Raw genomic sequence first — 22,005 nt, forward strand, 5'->3', positions numbered from 1 at the left:
TGGTCCTCCTGGGAGCAGATGCGGCGGAGACGAAGGAATTGGGAATATGGGATGGCGTTTTTACAGGGGGCAGGGTGGGAGGAGGTGTAGTCCACCTCCTCCCACCCTGCCCCCTGCCTGGACTACACCTCCTCCCACCCTGCCCCCTGTAAAAACGCCATCCCATATTCCCAATTCCTTCGTCTCCGCCGCATCTGCTCCCAGGAGGACCAATTCCAACACCGCACAACCCAGATGGCCTCCTTCTTCAAGGACCGCAGATTCCCCCCAGACGTGATCGACGATGCCCTCCACCGCATCTCCTCCACTTCCCGCTCCTCCGCCCTTGAGCCCCGCTCCTCCAACCGCCACCAAGACAGAACCCCACTGGTTCTCACCTACCACCCCACCAACCTGCGCATACAACGTATTATCCGCCGCCATTTCCGCCACCTCCAAACGGACCCCACCACCAAGGATATATTTCCCTCCCCTCCCCTATCAGCGTTCCGCAAGGACCACTCCCTTCGTGACTCCCTTGTCAGATCCACACCCCCCACCAACCCAACCTCCACCCCCGGCACCTTCCCCTGCAACCGCAGGAAATGTAAAACTTGCGCCCACACCTCCACACTCACTTCCCTCCAAGGCCCCAAGGGATCCTTCCATATCCGCCACAAGTTCACCTGTACCTCCACACACATCATCTATTGCATCCGCTGCACCCGATGTGGCCTCCTCTATATTGGTGAGACAGGCCGCTTACTTGCGGAACGCTTCAGAGAACACCTCTGGGCCGCCCGAACCAACCAACCCAATCACCCCGTGGCTCAACACTTTAACTCCCCCTCCCACTCCACCGAGGACATGCAGGTCCTTGGACTCCTCCACCGGCAGAACACAACTACACGACGGCTGGAGGAGGAGCGCCTCATCTTCCGCCTGGGAACCCTCCAACCACAAGGTATGAATTCAGATTTCTCCAGCTTCCTCATTTCCCCTCCCCCCACCTTGTCTCAGTCGGTTCCCTCAACTCAGCACCGCCCTCCTAACCTGCAATCCTCTTCCTGACCTCTCCGCCCCCACCCCACTCCGGCCTATCACCCTCACCTTGACCTCCTTCCACCTATCCCACCTCCATCGCCCCTCCCCCTAGTCCCTCCTCCCTACCTTTTATCTCAGCCGGCTTGGCTCTCTCTCTCTTATTCCTGATGAAGGGCTTATGCTCGAAACGTCGAATTCTCTATTCCTGAGATGCTGCCTAACCTGCTGTGCTTTGACCAGCAACACATTTGCAGCTGTGATCTCCAGCATCTGCAGACCTCATTTTTTACTCTGAGTAGAGTTACAGTTTGCTTTATGTCTTAACATAAGAGCTTCACTTCTAGTGGATTAAATTTGCTTCAATGGGCAATAACCCCGATCGTGCACTTGCAAAGTACAGGTTGAAGTGCTTTGCAATACTATCCACATGCATTTGAAAGGCATGAGGTGTATAAGGTCACAACCCATCTTGACCATATCATTGGTCACTGCAGATTGAAGATAATCATAAGCAGAAGTAATCACAGGTGACCTTAGAAGTGGCACCAGGGATCACAAAGCACATAATTAATGTAAGACCTCATAAATTGCAGAAGGACACAGAACTGTTTTTGTATCACCTTGAATTCGAAGTACAGTGCGACACACTCTGATACTCAATGATACCTTTCTTGGTGCTGTAGAGGTGGAAGCTCAAGGTATGAGCATTTATGTAGCACTGACAATCACTAATGTTTCTTTACAACATGACTGCTGATACATTCTGCAGAATAAGGTTCAATGTCAAAGTACAATGTCAAGGAGCTCCCTGGCCCTCTGTCGGAGTGCACCATGTCCCACTGTATAAAGGAGTAGAAGAAACTATTTGTGAGTGATGCAAATGCTGACAGCTAACATTGGTAATGAGTTGTTCTGCTTCTTATGTTTATCACACAGGTTCATTGCAAGTGTATCTGATAGATCCAGCCACAGCAAGGGTTATCGTTACTGTTGCTGCAATGCAACAAAGATGCAGAGAAATTGAGGAGCAGCAGATGTGCTACACTGCCCAGGATTAGCAGCAACCTCCGGCTGATAGTGAAGAGCCTCCATATGGGGAATTCGCAGCTGAAGGTCCTGTCAGGATATACAGAAGGTACAGGGAGTTGCCACTTCCTGCAGATGAGTGAAGCACATTCTCGACACAGACTGAGGATATCCTGAGACACTGTCACAGAATGATGCCAGTTGCTCAGGGAAATCTGTGATATGAAGGATTAGGTGGTCATCCTATCCCAATGGCCATCAATGTCATGATAGAATCCCTACATTTGGAATCAGGCCATTGAGCCCATTTAATCCACACTGATCCTCTAGACAGCATCTCACTCAGACCCACTTCTCTAACCTGTCCCTGTAACCATGCATTTCACATGGCTAGTCCACCTAACGTATACATGTCTGGACAATTTAGCAATTTAGCATTGCCAGTCCACCTGACCTGCACATCTTTGGACTATGGGAGGAAACCAGAGTACTCAGCAGAAACCTGTAGGGAGAATGTGCAAACTCCACAAGACAGTCACCCGAGGGTAGAATCGAATCTGGGTCTCTGGAGCTGTGAGGCAGCAGTGCTAACCACTGTGCCACCTCATTATAGTTGTGTTGAATTTTTATTTGGTTTCCAAGGAACCAGTGGGGACCTGTGTGGGATCTCTCAATCATTTCCCCACAAACATATCAAGGCTGTTACTAATGCTACTTAAGCAAGGTCACACTGCTTCATCTTGCTGCTCTGTGGTGAAGTCTATGCTTTGATTGTATAGGTGCCTTTCCTCAGGTGCAGGGTGCGATAGGCTGTCGTACGTTATGTTGAGAGGCCATATCATGATACAGCGGAGTTCATCAACAGAAAAGGGCTCCATTCCATCAATGCATAAATCATTTGTGACCATCAGTATCACATCTTAGAAGCCTGCACCAGATATCCTGGAAGCTGCCATGATGCCTAGATCCCTGAGAACTCCATGTTCCTCCTGCACTTAAAGACCAGAGACCTGTTGAGGATGGTTACAGGGAGACAAGGGCTACCATCTGCAAACAGTGGTGTTGTGGATAGGGAGGTGAAATGATGGTTGAGATAGGTTAGCAGATGCCAGATGCTACTGTCCATACTCAACATGGTTCATGCGATCGGCGCCTGTGGATTATGCCCTGAGCAGTTGCTGCCGTGTGCCCAAGGTTCACAGGATGGAGTGAGCTGAAACAGCCAAGTACATGCTTTGGTTTCCTCATTGAATGTTCCCAATATTGGGCTTATTTGGTGTGTTTGATAAAGTGAGAGTCTGAGTAAAAATGAGGTCAGTACAGAGGGGAGGCAATGGCCTACTGGTATTATTAATCCTGAGATCCAGATAATGTTTTGGGGACCCAGGTTCAAATCACACCATGTCAAATGGTGGAATTTAAATTTGATAGAAATCTAAGATTAGGGGTCTGTTGCCAACTGTTGGTAAAATCCATCTGATTCATTAATGTCCTTCAGGGAAGGAAATCTGCCATCCTAATACCATCTGGCCTACATGTGACTCCAAGCCCATAGCAATGTGGTTGACTCTCAACTACTCTCTGGGAAAATTAGGGATGGTCAATAAATAATGTCCTGGCCAGATACTTTCATATATCATGAATGAGTTTTTTTAAAAATGTTGGTGTTAACAAAGAGTTTAACAAGCAATACTGACTGTCAATTGATATCTTGACACTGCCTAGTGAGAATCTTGTGTGAAAAGCTTGAAGGATGGATTGAGATGATTTTGACATTGCTACATGTGTTGCCTGGTTCTGCAATCGGTTTCACCATAACCCACATCACTCACAAACCTAGAAGGTACCACCCGTAAATATTCTCAGTTTCCCAGATTTTGTGACCATTGGTGAGAAGGCCACGCTTGCCGCTAACCTCAAAGTTCTAGAAATTTCTGTGGCATCAATTCATTTTTTCCAGATATGAATTTGAATCTGTTACCAAGTCCAGATGATCAACATGCATTCCGCAATGCTTACACCATCATAGGATAAACAGCTAATCACACTAAAAATTTGTCACAGGCTGATTATCTTTCAGACATATTATGGGTATCAAAATAAAGATTTCTACTTTCACATTATAAATTGAAATAAATTGTACTTAAAATATATTTATATTAGTAAACTATTTTTTATTTTCACAATAAAAAGTTTTATTTTTGATCTTCTATATCTTATTTTGATTTCTTTAATCACAGTAGATCAAATGAAGGAGACATGGCAATCAGTGAGGTGATTAGCTCTGTTTGTCACTATGCTTGCAGGTCACCTTTGAATAAGTTGCAGCATTTCCTGAGCCCAGAATTCCACGTACGTGAATTATTCCTTTTGGCAGATGAGCCATTCAAACACTCAGCTCAATAAACCAAACTCAAAAGTGATCAGCTGAACTTTCAACAGATCTGGTGAAAGTACAGTTCAAAGATTATCATGGCAAAGTCAACAGACACTATATCACATAAGAGCATGAAAGCTACCAGATATGGGGTAGAATTTGTTTCACTCCTTATGGGCTGGTATGTGTTGCAGGTATCATTCCATTGTCAAGAGGTTGGCTGGTGTCAAATACTATGCAAGTTGGAAAGCCATGATTGCTGACCTTGTGTAACATGGCACCTGAAGAAGAAAACCCATTTGCACTCGATAACAAGGTATAACCTTTTCATAAGCTTTATTTAACAGCAATATTGCAATTTAAAACAAGAAATTCTCTCTTCATTCAAGTAATTTAAGGAACGTTTCTCTTTGTAAAACACACCCCATAGAGGTGGAGCATATCACTGACAGTTTCTGTACTTCTGCATTTAGCTGTACGTGCATGGATGCCAGATGTTGCTGTCAGTCTCACAGTTGTTCCGATGGTTAGTTCTAACAGTCTTGCTGTCACTACAGTCACAAAATCTTGGTTCTAACCTTCAATTATCACTTGAAACTGTGTGGAGTCTGTTTTAGAGCAGCAACTTTTCACATCACAGGAGTAGCTAATAGGGCTACCCATAAACTAGATGCTGGGAAGAAAATGACAAACTTGTTATTCTCATTTATTATGATGAGTTATTATTATTTATGGCAATAAAGTAGATCCAGATAGCTGTACATTTAATTCAAGTCCAAATTGGATTCAAACATAAATTCCAGTGCACAAAACCACATTCTTTTCATCATATGATGCAAACTTCTTGACAACTAAGAATAATATTGTTGCCTTTTTTAAACTCTGAAGGGTAAGTACAATCAGATCAATGGTATAAAGAATTATATATTTTAGGAATCTGGTCCCTCTTATACAAGTACATTTTTGCTCAATATTTTCTGCAGGTTTTACTTAAAATAAATTGTCACACTAATCATTAAATGGGCTGCACAATTTATACAATCCTAATGCAAGAATAATTTTACATGAACATAGCTTTTCTTGAATTTTTTAATGTTATTCTTTTTATTTCTTAATATTTGAAAAACATCTTCTTCCTGGCATGTTAGTGCCATCCAACAAATAAAGTACCATTTGGTTTGATTCATTTGTAATTTTATTTGTAAAAAGCATGCAAGAAAGAAAATGTGAATAAGAATTCTATTTTATTAAAATATATGCCATATGAATATCTGACATTAAAGTATGCCTAAAACACAAAAGATTTTAAAGTATCCTAAGAATGGTTCTCCTGAATTTCATGCGATGAGAATTATCATCTATTCATACTCTAAATTTGGTAAATGGGGGCAAAGATTATAATAATGCCCTTTCCAAAAGAACATAGAAACATAGCAGGTTTATTGTACAGAGGCAGACCTCCCAGTTTAAGCTCATCACTGATGTTTAGTCCTGACAACACCCTTTGATCCTCGTCAGTGATCTCTCTAGGACAATCACATTCTTATGGTAACCAATAACTGGAACTGTATTCAATACTCTGGCTACAGTCTATCTCGTGTTTTGTACAGCTCAAGCATCCTCCTTTACTTCACAGCTGATGATCCCCCCTGACATTCAATGGCATTATCATTGCTGTATCCACCACTAAACCATCATTAGGATTTGTGTAAATTATACATCCTGGGGTTGCCATTAACCAGAAACTGAACTGGTCTATCCATATGAATACAATGGCTACAACAGCAAGTCTGAGGCAAGGAATCCTGCATTGAGTAACACGTTTGTGAACACATTTGGACAGGACAAGGCCTGTTTCACCATCTGAAAGCAGAACTCAGGAGTGTGATGGACTACTCCCCACTTATTTGGATGAGTGCAGCCCCAACAACACTCAAGAATCTTGACACCATCTAAGGCAGAGCAGTCCATTTGATTGCCACCATGGATACAAATATTCGCATTGTCAAGCATCACACCCATTGCAGATATTCACCAAGGTTCCTTAGACATAGCATCCAAACTGACAACCTCTTCACCCAGAGGGCAGGGGCAGCAGATATATAGGAACACCACCAAATTCCTCTCCAAGACACTCACCCTTCTGATTTGGAAATATATCACCAAGATCACTGGACCAAATCTGAAATGTATTTATGACAGCAGTGTCGGTTTTCCTACACCAAATGGATTGCAGTGACTTAGGAAGACAGCTCACCATTGTCTTCTCAAGAACAACTGGGGATAGAAAATAACTGCTGACTTGCCTGAGGAAGTCCACATCCCAGGAATGAAGAAAAGAAAATACTTATTGCCTCAGCTAATAAATGGAAATAAATGGGTGGTATGGCGGCACAGTGGTTAGCACTACTGCCTCGCAGTGCCAGAGAACCGGGTTCAATTCCCACCTCAGGCAACTGACTGTGTGGAGTTTGCACATTCTCCCTGTGTCTGCGTGGGTTTCCTCCCACAGTCCAAAAATGTGCAGGTTAGATGAATTGCCTGTAGTGTTAGATGTAGGGGAATGGGTCTGGGTGGGTTGTGCTTCGGCAGGTTGGTGTGGACTTGTTGGGCCAAAGGGCCTGTTTCCAAACAGTAAGTAATCTAATCTGTATTTTATGGATCAGGTCAGACCCCCTCAAAATGTTTTAAGAAGGTAGCTCAGACCTTTTTATATTAGGCAGATGTAAAGTGGATATTCCAGGAATGCTGCAACTGGTCAAACCACTCAGCTTTAAACTAAACAGAGTTTATTTAAACATTATGGATGAAACACTAACAAAAAGAAACAGCATTTAGAATAACTTAACTTATTTGATAACCCACCTGACACAATACCGCAACTTAACAAAGCTCTTCCAATCCCTGCAACATCCAATAAACACACTCCTTAGCAAAAGGTAAATTCGAACACAGGGTCTTACCAGCAGGAGAGGATTCAGAGAAAAGGTTCAGGCAAGACCTCTGTTCAAAATTGGAACCTCTTTTTATTGAAGCTGCTTCTCTATGTCCCCAGCTAAAACTAAACCAAACTAGAAAAAGCACCTAAACTGGGAGAACTGGCCATTTCCTTGCCATTGTTTTCAAGCAGATATTTCCAGACGTATTGGAACCTCTTCCTTTATGAACCCTGTTGAAAAAAACCAAGGATAATATAACCTTATTAAAAGGCAGCATTGTCACATGTACAAAGTTAAAATCACACAGCAACGTGGTTATAGTCCAACAGGTTTAATTGGAAGCACACTAGCTTTCGGAGTGTCGCTCCTTCATCAGGTGATAGTGGAGGGCTTAATCCTTAATACACAGAATTTATAGCAAAAATTTACAGTGTGATGTAACCGAAAAATACATTGAAAAATTGATTGTCTGTTAAGTCTTTCATCTGTTTGAATACCATATATTTCCCAGGAGCTGAAAAACTATGCCATGTTCTTTGTGAATTGCAACACATTATCAATGAGGATGAGCACCTCACCAAAACCTTCCCCATACCTCCATACTTGCCTTAAACAACCACCAAATCTCAAACAGATCATTGTTCGTAGCAAGCTGCCCGGCTCTCAGGACAACTACGTACAACCCTGTCACAGTAGGCGCTGCAAGACGTGTCAGAGTGAGAACATAGATACCACCATTATGCGTGGGGACACCTCCCACCTTGTACATGGCAGGTACTCATGTGACTCAGCCAATGTTGTCTATCTTATACGTTGCAGGTAAGGATGCCCTGAGGTGTGGTACATTGGGGAAACTGAGTAAAGGCTATGACAACGGATGAATGGACACCACATAACAATCAACAGACAGGAGGGTTCCCTCCCAGTTGGGGAACACTTCAGTGGTCCAGGACATTCGACCTCGGACCTTTGGGTGACCATCCTTCAAGGCGAACTTTGGGACAGGCAGCATGCTACCTTCTGGAATCAGTTTCCCTGTTACACTACACCTCAGTATCCTACCATTTATTGTGTGCCCCTTGCCTTGTTTTCCTGCCTTCAATGCATTGCACCACTTTTCTCCAGATTAGAATTCGCACTTTTGTTTGGTCCATCTAACTAATCCAGATCTTTTCAGTGGCAGTTGAAATGGGAGGAGCAACAGTGAGGACCAGAGGCCTGACGGGAAGGTAAATTTACAGGATATAAACTTACCTGGTGTACAGGTGGAGCACACGCGGAGCAGGAGTGGACACGGGACTACTGGGTAAGTGAGGCTTTATATTTGGGCGGTTGCTTTACCCAAAACACTACCTAGGGTAATGTCTCCCACCCATTCTTGTCTAATAAAAAAAAACGTTTCTGTGTGTCAGATTGGTAAGTAGACTAGTTTTTATTTTTTTTTTAGTAAACTCAGGAATTTAGAATAGTGGGAATGGAGATGGGAGCACTTGAACATTCCACCTCAGAATGTGGGAGGTAAGGGTCACCACTAGTGTCCCTGCTAACTGCATCTGTGGGAAGTACACCCAACTCCAGCTCCTTGAAAACTTCTTTAGGGAACTGGAGCTGGAGATGGATGAATTTCAGATCATTTGTAAGGCGGAGGGTGTTATTGAGAGGAGCTGCAAGAAGGTAGTCACACCTCAGGTACAAGAAGAAGGTAGATGGGTTCCCATCAGAGGATAGAAAGGGAACCAGCAGGCAGTACAAGGATTCCCTGTGGCTGTGCCCTCAACAACAAGTATACCATTTGGGATACTGTTGGAGGGGGGAGGAATTACCAGGGGAAGCAATGGGGCACAGGTCTCTGGCACAGAGTCTATCCCTGTTGCTCAGAAGGGAAGGGGGAAGAGGGGCAGAGCATTAATCATTGGGACTCCATAGCTAGGGGACAGATAGGAAGTTCTATGGGGACGAGAGAGACTCATAGTTGTTGTGTTGCCTCCCAGGTGCCAGGGTTCGTGATGTCTCTGATGGTATTTTCGGGATCCTTGAGGGGGAATGGAAGCAGCCCCAAGTCGTGGTTCACATAGGCACCAACGACATTGGTAGGAAGAGAAATGGGGATGTAAGACATAAATTCAGGGAGCTAGGTTGGAAGCTTAGAGCTAGGACAAACAGAGTTGTTATCTCTGATTTGTTGCCCATGCCACGTGTTAGCGAGGCAAGGAATAGGGAGAGAGAGGAGTTGAACAGATGGCTACAGGAATGGTGCAGGAGGGAGGGTTTGGATAATGGATAATTGGGGCTCTTTCTGGGGTAGGTGAGATCTCTACAAACAGGATGGTCTTCATGTGAACCAGAGGGTATCAATATCCTGGTTGGGGGGAAAGGATATTTGCTAATGCTGTTCAGGTGGATTTAAACTAATTCATCAGGAACCCAAATTGTAGTTCAAGTATACAGGAGGTTAAGAATAGTGAGGTCCAAAATAGGTTTCAAGGTCACATTAGCACATTGGCAAGCAAGATATTGGTTTGAAGTGTGTCTACTTCAACACCAGGAGCATCCGGAATAAGGTGGGTGAACTTGTAGCATTGAGCTGGTACCTGGGATTTCGATGTTATGGCTATTTCGGAGACATGGGTGGAGCAGGGACAGGAATGGTTGTTGCAGGTTCCGGGATTTAGATGTGTCAGTAAGAACAGAGAAGATGGTAAAAGAGGATGGAGTGTGGCATTGTTAGTCAAGGACAGTATTAAGATTGCAGAAAGGACGTTTGAGGACTCAGATAGTATGGTCTGAGATAAGATCAGGAAAGGAGAGGTCACCCTGTTGAGACTTTTCAATAAGTCTCCCAATAGTTCCAGGGATGTGGAGGAAAGGATTGCAAAGATGATTCTGGATAGGTGTGCAGGTACAGGGTAGTTGTTATGGGGACCTTTAACTTTCCAAATATTCACTGGGAATACTATAGTTCAAGTACTTTAGATGGGTGAGTTTTTGTCCAGTGTGTGCAGGAGGGTTTCCTGATATAATATGTAAACAGGCCAACATGGAGCGAGGCCACATTGGATTTGGTACTGGATAATAAACCTGGCCAGATCTCAGTTTTGGAGGTAGGTGAGCACTTTGGTGATAGTGACCACAATTCAGTTATGTTTATTTTAGTGATGGAAAGGATAGGTATATAACACAGGGCAAGAGTTATTGCTGGTGAAAGGCAATTACAATGTGATTAGGCAAGATTTAGGATGCACGGGATGGGGAAGGAAACTGCAGGGGATGGGCAAATTGAAATATGGAACTTATTCAAGGAGCAGATACTACGTGCCCTTGATAAGTATGTACCTGTCAGGAAGGGAGAAAATGGTCAAGTGAGGGAGCCGTGGTTTACTAAGGAAGTAGTAAGAGCCAGGAGGGCACATGAGAAGTCATTGGCTGACAGGTTCAAGGAAAACCCTAAGGCTTTCTATAGGTATATCAGGAATAAAAGAATGACTAGATTAAGATTAGGGCCAATCAAGTATAGTCATGGAAAGTTGTGTGTGGAGTCAGAGGAGATAGGGGAAGCACTAAATGAATATTTTTCGTCAGTATTCACACTAGAAATAGACAATGTTGTTGAGGACTACTCAACTAGATGGGATTAAGGTTCACAAGGAGGAGGTGTTAGCAATTTTGGAAAGAGTAAAAATAGATAAGTCCCCTGGGCCAGATGGGATTTATCCTAGGATTTTCTGGGAACCCAGGGAGGAGGTTGCAGAGCCTTTGGCTTTTATCTTTATGTCATCATTGTCAACAGGAATAGTGCCAGAAGACTGGAGGATAGCAAATGTTGTTCACTTGTTCAAGAAAGGGGAGTAGAGACAACTCTGGTAATATAGATCAGTGAGCCTTACATCAGTTGTGGGTAAAGTGTTGGAAAATGTTATAACAGGATTTATAATCATCTAGAAAGGAATAGTTTGATTAGGGATAGTCAACACAGTTTTGTGAAGGGTAGGTCATGCTTCACAAACCTAATTGAGTTCTTTGAGAAGGTGACCAAACAGGTGGATGAGGGTAAGGTGGTTGATGCGATGTATATGGATTCCAGTAAGGTGTTTGATAAGGTCCCCACAGTAGGCTATTGTGGATAGACACATGGATGAAAATGGAATAGTGTAGGTTAGATGGGCTTCAGATTGGTTTCACAGGTCACCACAACATCGTGGGCTGAAGGGTCTGTACTGTGCTGTTCTATGTTCTATGTCCAAAATTACTTTCTTGAAGTCTCCAAGTTCTTCCTCACTAGCAAGCAAGTGATTAATTTTCACACCATCTGCAAACATAATCATGCTTCCCATATCTAAGTCTGAAGTATTTCCACACACCAAGAGCAGCAATGGAGCTTGCACTGAGCCCTCCAGAACCCACTGAAAAGAGCCTTCAAGTCAAAAAAGTGGCCTATCAATCATTACTCTGCTTCTTCTCACCAAACCAATTGGAGAGATGTAACATTTATCTCTATTTTGCAAAAGCTAATGCACCCACAGAGCTTTCCTCACCACCATCTTGATTACATCATCTGAAAGCAGACTGAAGGGTTTAAATAGATCAAATATGAAATAGGTATTTATGATGCCTTGTGGGTCAGCAGCATTTTGAAAGCAATCATTTTTACTTTTCATTATACTTTCTTTTTGATTGCTGTGGTTCAAACCAGGTGTTCACAATGGGGGTGTAATGGTAAAATGGGAAAATTATGCAAATATTTCTCACATCTACCCTTCATATGGATAACTCAGCATTCAAGCATTAAAGTGATATATTGTTACATCAGTTTTAAAAACAAAGGAAAATGAGCAAACAAAGCAAACTGACACCTGGGCAGCTCATCATAGAAATTACATGTATATCTATTCTCACTGTTCAGTGAATTTTTAAAAATTGAAGTTAAAAATTGGAAGTAAACATTTTTAAGGTTTGTTTATTGCACATAAATCTCACTGAACTTGAGTAGCAAACAGGGTCGTGTTGCAATAAATGAGATTTACTTCTTGTGCTTCTCCTTGAAAGCCATTTGAAAAGATAGCTGCAGGAATCTGTTCTAGTGAAGAAATTACCATTTTTTAAAATTGGTAGTATTCAAGGATGGGTCTCTTACTTACACGTTATTTCTCAAAATAATGAGGTTCATACCATTTCACATCAGACATTTGAAGGTTGATTGTTCATACAATAATAACTCTCATTGAGAACAATTAATCGTACATGTAACAGTAATAATTAAGTCAAAATCATAAGCATTTTAGTTAGGAAATTCAATATGTCACAGTTCTGATGTCAGTACACTTTGTTGGCCAAACATTTGAATTCCAAAACATGTACGGTAGAAATTGATTTGCACTTAGTTTTTGAAGAGGTGTTAACATTTTTCAGTTTGCTGTACTAGTTAATGTAGAGGCGGGCAACATGCAAATTTCATGCTGTCTCCACTTTTGAATGATTTCAGCATGATTCACTGAGTCGCTGCACACTCAATAAGGGGTTTAATAACATGAGGCTACCAGCTGCTCTCCCACTTTTGAAGACAGATCTGCCTCTTTTAAAGGGAAGCTATACTGAATCAAGGCAGCTTATTACTGTTACTGCAATTTTAAACAAGGGAAATTAATAATCAGGGCAGACAGAGGGCTCCCAAGTTCATCAAGAAGTCACAGTAATGGGCATTGTTGAAAGGAAAGTGACAGTTATGTCTTTGGGGTGGAGGGAGGGGAGGGGAGGCAGGAAGTCCTCCTAGAGATCCCTCCAGTGGAAGTAGAAACAGGTAGCAAAGGATGTCAATAGTCTGAGTCTAGCCTCAATGACTTGACAACAGTGCCAAAAGAAGTTGAATTACCTTATGTGGGTTGTCAAGATCATTGACTACATTTTCTCGTGATATCTCATAGTAACCAAGCAATAGCCTCTCACAATGTTCAGCTCAATGCACCATGTCATCGTCATTCAATGAGCAAGAATTCATAACAGTCAGAATTCATGCCTTGCAGTCACATACAAACACCTTGCAATTATGTCAACATCAGCTCATCTCTTCTACTTCCATGTGCCTCCACTTATTCAGCTAAAGCAGGAACATCAGCCAATACGGATTAAAACATGATCATTGATATTGTTCCCTCTGTCTTGCAGGGCAAGGCCATCAAAAAATGAGTAAACAATGAGGGGAACAGACTTCATTGACTTAGCTGAAGGGAGGATATAGACTTCACACATGAGATGCACTTCAACAGAGCCCAGGAGAATGTGAGGACTGCTGATAAGCTTAAGCTCGAAACGTCAACTCTCCTGCTCCTCGGACGCTGTGCTTTTCCAGCACCACACTTTTCAACTTCAACAGAGCCCGGTACATCAGGAGTCACAGAGACAGTTCAGAATGAAGATAGGTTATTGCCTTGTCTCCTACTCAACTACAACCTTACCACCATTCTCCTATTTGTCACAAAGTGACAGCTGTGGATGATGTGAACATGGATCTTAACTTCCTCCCCTTCACCATCCCATCTGCCTCACTCCAATCCTCTTGTATTGTTTATATGATTTTGATACACAAAAATACCATCTTCCAAATCTTAGACTGCCCATATGGAAGACAGAGAGGCAAATACAGCAGCCCCACAACAGTGTTGAGGAAGCACCCCCATTTGACCTGACACTTGGAGCCACCAGCTCAGATATTGCCATTGCCTGTACCTTAAACAGTAGTACAAAGTTGGGATCTGCAAATCTGCATGACCAAACATGAGTGGACTGTAATCGGACTTGCAGAAAGGGTAACACAAGTGCCAGGTTCCTGGAAGTGAGGACACAGATATGTTCTCCTGCAGGGACTCAGGTGAAGATGTTGTGTATCGGAGGACACAGATGAGAATGCACACAAACCTACTTGTTGCATTGGCAGGCCTGCCCAATAGTCTGTTATCTCTGGCAGGAACATAGAAGTATCTGGTTCTAATATAGCAGAGATTAGAGCCTATCCTCAACAGCATAGAAGTGATGGTCAGCTCTATGATAATGAGCAGACCATTGTAGAAGCACTTGCAGACGTGACCCAAAGTGTGAATGCTGCAGTAGAAGTTCAGACTGAGATCATAAATTCCAAAATAAAAACAAAATGCTGAACAACGTCACCAGCTCGAGCACCTTCCCTGGAGAGGGAATCATGGTCAACATTTCAAGCTGAATATTACGAGGTTTCAGATGCATGAGGTTCCTGCTTGCTCACAGGTAGGCTCAGGCTCCTGCCATTATGACTGGGCATCTCAAAGGGGGCATGTATCTGCTGTCACAACATTTCAGCAGTCTGCTATTCCAATAGATTACTAGGATTGGTGAGTGGCCATCCCATGAGAGTGGCAACAGCACTATGGAGCACATGTCTGCTGCCTGCTTATGGGATGACAGTGTTTGTGGTCTCACCACTACCATTCTACCAGAGTCGTTGCTGTTTCCTCTCATCTATTCAGCCCAGTATGCTGTTGTTTATTTAAAATAGTGTAATCGGAAATTGAGACCACATGGCCAGAGCTCGTTGCACCTCGGGGGGCATGATTTTAAGAGTCTCTAGATTCAGATTAAGAGGGTGGTGTGTTGGTAAATGCTAAGTGCTCTGGTAGGACAGCTCCCCAAATCAGTCCTGCCATTGACGTGGTTTACAGTGGTGTAAGTGGCAGCAGCTCAGTCAATTGGCAGGTGGCCAATTCAATCAAAACATCTTTGTCACACGTCACAGTCTTGGGCCTGGGTATGTACTGCCAGAAGAGACCAAAGCTGAATGGGCATGGTTCCTTGTGGCCTCTAGGGGGCTGTAAAACTCAAAGGAGGTCCCACTTGCTGTAATAGTTGGTCTGCCTTTCCTGACTCCATGAATAAAGGAAGTCCCTATCTGAACATGGGTTCTACTGACTTGGCACCAGCAGAAAAATGAATTGTCCTCTTTTCCTGCAAACATGCCTCACATGTGGTGTATTTTCATTATCCTTGTTCCTTCAGCAGTGTCCGCCTTATTCAATGAGGCTTCTGAGGTGCTAGCCAAATAACATGGAGTGCCCATTCTCAATTGGATGGCGAGCCTGGAGGTAGTCAGTTAAGAAGCTATCTCCAGGAAGATTACCACTGCAATCCCATTACCCTGTCATGTGAATCTAAGGTCTGCTTATTGTCTCAGCATCCAGAAGACGTAGGCATGGGCTCCTATTATTCTAGCAAACCAACCTGCCCACTCCACCTGCTTGTTCTTGTGGAGGGGAATGATGACAGATTCCCCTGTACTATAGCGGATGACCTCAATGGCCTCTTGATGGATACGTTCTCAAATATGTTGAAGATGCCGCCATTGCTCTCCTGGATTTAAATGCTCAATTCTACAATGATCTTGAGATTTATTACCTGCATTGTCCTTGCCTGGTGTGAAGCTTCAGGTTGGATTGTAGAAAGTATTGGAATTCAGTGACATTTCCTTGTTGCAACTGAGTCACCTCAGGCACTTGTTTGGTAAAGTGTAAACAGGAAAATTGCCACCTAAGGTAGGGAGGGCCTTCTGGGAGCACCTCTCATCTTGCTCTCTCTGCAATTTCTCTTTGCTGTGTCCACTACTCCATCTGCTAGTTATCTTGCAGACCAAGAGGTACTGACATAATAACTCCCTTTCTACAGCCATCAAATCTTGTGCCCTCCCTGACTTTAAGGATCAGCTATCCAAGGCACTTACAAAAATAAATCGCAATATTTTTATAGCTTTTACAGAACTTAGTCAAAAGTACCTTGCCTGCAAGCTAGTGTCTAGCTTTTTAAATGTTGTTGCTAAACACCTAATCCTTCTGATTTAACCTCATATTTAAACTCATTGATTCTAAATAACTGTTTTATAAAATTTATACATGCAAATCTAAAAATCTCATGATTAAAACTTTACACCTCTTTTGTAACTTCTGAAAGAGACCATCAGAAGGGTCAAAAATTAGCTTCAGACCAAGATACGATGTCTCAGTATAGCATCAACAGTTCTCTGGCCATTGTAAGTGGCAGAGTGTCACAAAGCTAGTCCCTTTTTTTCCTAAAAGCTGTTCTTTGGCTCAAGGAGATTCTGTCCTTGATTTTTTTTCAGAGGGGCAATAAACAGGGCAGGGGTCCAATCAGTTTGGTTTTGTACAGAGATTAAAAGAGTTTTGAGACGTCTTTTGTTTATATGTAAACAGATGAGACTTCAGGCCAAAGTGGTCATTTTTTTAGAAGTGACCTGTATAATGAAAGGGGAGTGGTCAGTTCTCTAGCTGAGCTGAGCTGAGCAGTTTTAGTTCAGTCTGGAACTGGGAAGTTCAACAGGGAGATATGTGAAAACTCTCTCTCTTTTCTGCCCTTCAACTTCGAAGCATGTGTTCCATTTATACAGGTTTTTAATCGGAGTTTGCTTATTAGGACAGTTGTGTATATTTTGGAATAGCATAATTAAGTCAAGATGGATAGGTTGAGTTCAGTAGGGGTTCTTTATTCTGTTCCTTGTGTTTCATTGTGTAACTTTGTGAATAAATTCTTGTCTGTTTTAAAATCTAGTAGTCAACCTAGCTAACTTAATCCGGATAATTTTCGCTGTACACTTACCGAAACAAATTGCAAAGTTATGGTCTGGGGCTGCCTGATTAAGAGCGTTTTGAGTGGTCTGGCTTAATCCATAACAAAAGTATGTCCACCCAAGGGCTACTATAATAAATAACTTACAATACAGTGGGTGCAATTTCCCTCTCCCAGAGGTGGTGACCAAAGTAGTAAGCATGATGAGTTAAATGGGGAAGAGTCCAAAATCTGGTCATCACCATCAAGACAAACGTTCACATTTAAGTACTCCATTCTTCGACAATAAGATGATTTTCTCACCATCTGGTGATGAGAAGCCTAAATACATGCATTTACATTTCATTAATTATCTTACTGTCTCGAAATAACTTCTCCTTCTCAATTAAGTTCTGCCTGATCGAGGTGCTCGATGCTTCACAAACCAAGTGTGTACTTGTCTATTTTATTTTTCAGTCTCTGTTCCAGGTAACAGCTTTAGCTGTTGCTACCATAATGTCCTCAATCATCCTTATCTTCACTTTCACTGTAATCTCTGCAATTTCAGCAGGCATATCCATGAGCATTAAGGCATGATGTGTCCCTGGCCCCTTGCTCCACCCAACCAGGGAACAGCAACACACCAATTTTAGCACCATAGTTGGCACTTTAGCAGACAAGGTCAGGCAGCAGCTCTTGTCTCAGAAGGATAAAAGACAAGCAGGCAGCTTATGACTGAAAGGGATACTTTAGTGCAGATGACAATGGAAGAGCATGTGCCTGCAGGAAACACTGAATTACCAGTGTTAAAGGTGATGGGTCTTTTTGACATGTTGCTACACAGTGTGGTACTACATCAGCATCAGAGATGGTGCATGTGCCAGCAGCTTTTGCAGCAAACACATTACATGCGCATGAAGAATATGATGATGTGTGAGAGGCAAATGAGAGGCATGCTCAATGGGTTGAGGGTGGACTCCAATCAGGGGTTACTGCCACAGTCACTCCAGGAACTATGACATTTCTCGTCCACCAGGTTGTCCAGTGCAAATCTTAGTGTTTAGCACCCTTTCAGTGAGCTAATCGAGACAAGCAAGACCAAACAGGGCTTAGCTGGTCAGTTATTTGGGGTTTTTGTGCACTTTCAATCGAGGGGATGGGCTGTGGTCAGTTATGAGGTGTGCATCATACAAGATGCATGGGTTTTAGGGTCAGGCCATGATATTGTCAAAGCGACATACAAACATATGAATTAGGAGCAGAGTAGACCATGAGGCCCCTCAATCCTGCTCCACTATTCAATAATGTCATTGAATCAGTTTGTACTTTAATTCACATTTCCATTTACTTCCAATAACCTTTAATTTCTTTGCCTAACAAAAATCTATCTACTTCTGCTCTAAAATGTTTCATGATCCCGCTTCCACTACTTTCTAAGAGAGAGAATTCCAAAATCACATAACCCTCTGAAGAAAATAATTTCTTCTCATTTCTGTTCTAAAAGGTTCATCCTTAATTTTAAAACAGTGTCACCTGGTTTTGGACTGTCCACAAGACAAAACATCCTTTCCACATCCACGTGCATCCTGGACTACTCATGGCTACCAGCAAACTTCAACAACCCTTGGCCCAGGGTTGCAGAATGTTATGATTCTAGCTGATGTTATTACCATCAAGTCAGAAGGCAGAAACCTGGCTTAGTGGATTAGATTTTGATTTGTTTTGCTTTAACAAAATGGAGTCTCACTAAAACATAAGCACACTATGCTGAAAATGTCACTTTAACAATGAAACAAAAGTTTATTTAAAAGGAATTAACGATAAATTAGAAAAGAATGAACCCATATACTCATATTTAGATGCACAATAAAAGTGTAATGTTGTTAATCCTAAAACAGTACTTCATAACAAAAGACAGAGTGCCTAAACTGTACCCCTGGTACAGTACTCAAACATATACTCATTGAATACTCATATCAGATTCCATGTATGTAACATCTTTGTAGGTTTATGTTATTTGTAACTTCAACTTTTAGACTGGAACTACAGATCATTTTTTTCCTGGACCTTTAATACATCTGAGTGTAAATGTACCCATCGCAACCTCTTCAGGATTTATCCCAACACTTCTGGTCTGGTTATTAATACGAATTCTTCATTTTGCGGTAACTTAGTTCATTATATATCCTTCCCTTTTCAGAAGTATTGGTCTACACAGTCAGAAGTCTCATTCCTGAAGAAGGGCTTATGTCCGAAACGTCGATTCTCCTGCTCCTTGGAGGCTGCCTGACTTGCTGCACTTTTCCAGCAACACATTTTTCAGCTCTGATCTCCAGCATCTGCAGTCCTCACTTTCTCCTAGTCTACACAGTCATCCTATTCCAAGGACTTCATAGAACAGCTCAAAATGCAAAGTAAAACTGAAACCAAAAGTCTCCCCCTCTGAGGTCTTCCATACTTCATTTCAGCTGACCAAGTACCTCTGGCACAAATGCATAATGTTCCTCTGCTCTCTCAGACGTTTGCCATGTGACTTAGAGCTGAGTAAAGAGGGATGTCTGCTGCAAGAGACTCAGCAGGTACCTGATATCTGGCAGTCCTTTGAATTTCAGAGACTTGGGGCTTTTCTCTCCACTTTGGTCATGACCAGGTGTCGATTATTTTTTACCAAACTGTGCACTCAAGTTTAATCCAGCTAAAGTATTCACTGAGTGGTTTGCAGGTGAAGGTCTTTCCAGTGCATCCGCTGAGGGTGCACAGGCACATCCTCAGAGGTTGTGCTAATGTAGACAAGGTCTGACTGAGGCATTTTGCACTGCAACTTGGTGATGGGGGTCTCCAGAAGCTGTAGAAGAGAAGATGCCAAAGCAACTGCCTTCATCCGAGAAGAGCAGGACACGGTCCTATTTGCCAGCACTTGGCTCGTATCCCTCTAAACCCTTCCTGTTAATTTACCCATCCAAATGCCTTTTAAATGCTGTAATTGTACCATCCTCCACCACCTCCTCTGGCAGCTCATTCCATACATGCACTACCCTCTGCTTGAAAAAAGTCATCCCTTACATCCTTTTTCGATCTTTCCCCTCTAACCTTAAATCTATGCCCTCTAGTTTGGGACTCCCTGATCCCAGGGAAAAGACTTTGTCCAGCCTATCCATGCCCCTCATGATTTTATAAACCTCTATAAGGTCATCCCTCAGTCTTCAAAGCTCCTGGGAAAGCAGCCCCCACTTATTCAGCCTCTCTCCATAGCTCAAACCCTCCAACCCTGGCAACATGCTTATAAATTGTTTCTGAACCCTTTCAAGTTTCACAACATGTTTCCCCTTGCAAGGAGTTCAGAATGGCATGCAATATTCCAAAAGTGGCTAACCAATGTCCTGTACAGCCACAATATGACCTCACAATTCCAAACTTAATGCACTGACCAATAAAAGGTAAGTGTAACAAATGCTTTCTTCCATCCCATGTCTACCTACAACTTCTTATTTGTCCCATGGTTATGCAGTGGCAGAGGTAGACTGTGTGATAGCCCTGACAGTGTGAGGTGGCAGAGAGATGGTGTCACATACCCTCAAAGACCACGGAAGATACTTTATTTTCTTGTGGCATTGTATGTGAGAGTGAGACTGATACATGCTGCTATTTCCTCCAAGGTTAGGAGGCACAAATAAAATGTCTTCTTGGTGTCCTCCCCTAGAAACAGTATGGACCATTTCTCAGTGATGCTGCGCAGAAGCGTCTGCAAGACAGCATCAGTAAACCTTGGAAACAACTTTGACTTCTTGGCAAACACTTATGGGTTTCTGGGGAAGCCACTACATTTCCTGACTTATAAAGAGTGAAATGAAGACCTGCTGGCCCTCAAATAAGGCACAAAAACGTTCAACCCCAGAAGGTCCTGCCAGTGGTGAGAATGTTCAGCTCACTTGCCATATGTGATCTAACTCATGCAACATCTCACTTGCAAAGAAAGTGAGTAGAGAAGCATGCAATTAATTGTGTGAGTTAACTCATCTTGTGCATCAGAAAACCTGATGCCTGACATTGTACTTTAATCTTCAAAATGGAAAATCCTGGTCATTGATTTTATACATTCTTGGATATTGCAAACCACCAATTGTTGAAAATGGATCTCACCTGAAATCCAAGCAATAACTGTGGTCTGGATGACACTCTGAACGCTGTTTTTACATATCAATTTTCAGATGTTGTCATATTTGCAAAACCTTTTGCTCAGAACAAATGACAGTTATTTGCATGTGTGTCAAAGAATTCCCAGATGGATCCCTTTGCAAATTTAATCCTCTTTTAGTAGGCACCCTATGAGCATTTCATTCTTGCATTCAAATTAAAGGACTTCTGCAATCCTGTAAATCATTTTTACACTTTAGGTTTGGAGTCAGTTCAGGTTAGTATTTAATTTAAACATCACACTACACCAACAGTAGGCTTGGAAAAGAATAGCAAATTTTGAGCAGATGCCTCTTGAAGCTTTTTCCATTATGCCATTCTGATTTATTTTCATCTGTAGAGACTTGAAATGCTATAATTATCAAAGTCATTCAAATACAACCAACTTAAAGAATTCTTGAGTTTTTAAAGCAGTAAACTTGTTTGGACAAATTCTGATGCAAATGAAAATTACTTCATTTTGTTTCATTTTAAAAGAAGCTATTTTCTGGGATTATTTTCAGATTTGGACATAAATTGATGGTTTTAAACAATTCAATCATAGCCAATCTTTTAAAAAGATACATAAATGTCACACCACAATTCTGCTGTGATTCTTACAGATATCAGCATATAAGTCAACCATTGAAGCCTTGAAAAAGTCCATCCAAAAATAGAAGTCAACTTATGTGCGGAGTATAGAAGTCAGCCGCCAGCACTGGTGTCTGTGAACACCACTGTTATCCAATCCAAAGTATCCAATCCAAGGAGGGGCCTTGACTTAAACCCCCAGGCATCTTTGCACATAGCCCACATTACCTGCTTGATCCTTTATGCCTGGTTACAAGTTACTAGGATACAGAATGTGTTTGCTAGGCAATACATTGAGAC

Source organism: Hemiscyllium ocellatum, chromosome 19 (assembly GCF_020745735.1).
Source record: "Hemiscyllium ocellatum isolate sHemOce1 chromosome 19, sHemOce1.pat.X.cur, whole genome shotgun sequence".
Classification (NCBI taxonomy): domain Eukaryota; kingdom Metazoa; phylum Chordata; class Chondrichthyes; order Orectolobiformes; family Hemiscylliidae; genus Hemiscyllium; species Hemiscyllium ocellatum.